The sequence below is a fragment of the Penaeus monodon genome, chromosome 33, assembly GCF_015228065.2.
Source record: "Penaeus monodon isolate SGIC_2016 chromosome 33, NSTDA_Pmon_1, whole genome shotgun sequence".
NCBI lineage: Eukaryota > Metazoa > Arthropoda > Malacostraca > Decapoda > Penaeidae > Penaeus > Penaeus monodon.
Genome location: NC_051418.1, coordinates 26,689,210 through 26,689,486, shown reverse-complemented (window position 1 = coordinate 26,689,486; position 277 = coordinate 26,689,210).

Sequence of the window (277 nt, the reverse complement as noted above, 5' to 3'; positions counted from 1 at the left end):
TTTAGTAAGGTGTTTGAGCAATCGTATTCACTCTTTTCTTCAGGTTTCCAATTTCAAAAAAATGTATGCAGCTCTTGAACTTAATGATATTCAATTAACGAGGGCAGGAAAATAAAATCGGGAGAGGAAATAAAAGCAATAAGTTCTTTTCTTTTTAAGTTCTGTTCTTTTACAGTATACACGAGCCAATATAATCACTGGCAGTAGGGGAGTCGGGTAGATGTTTCTGATGTTTTAAATATATATCAAGAAACGCTAATGGTGAGCTCCAGTGAGT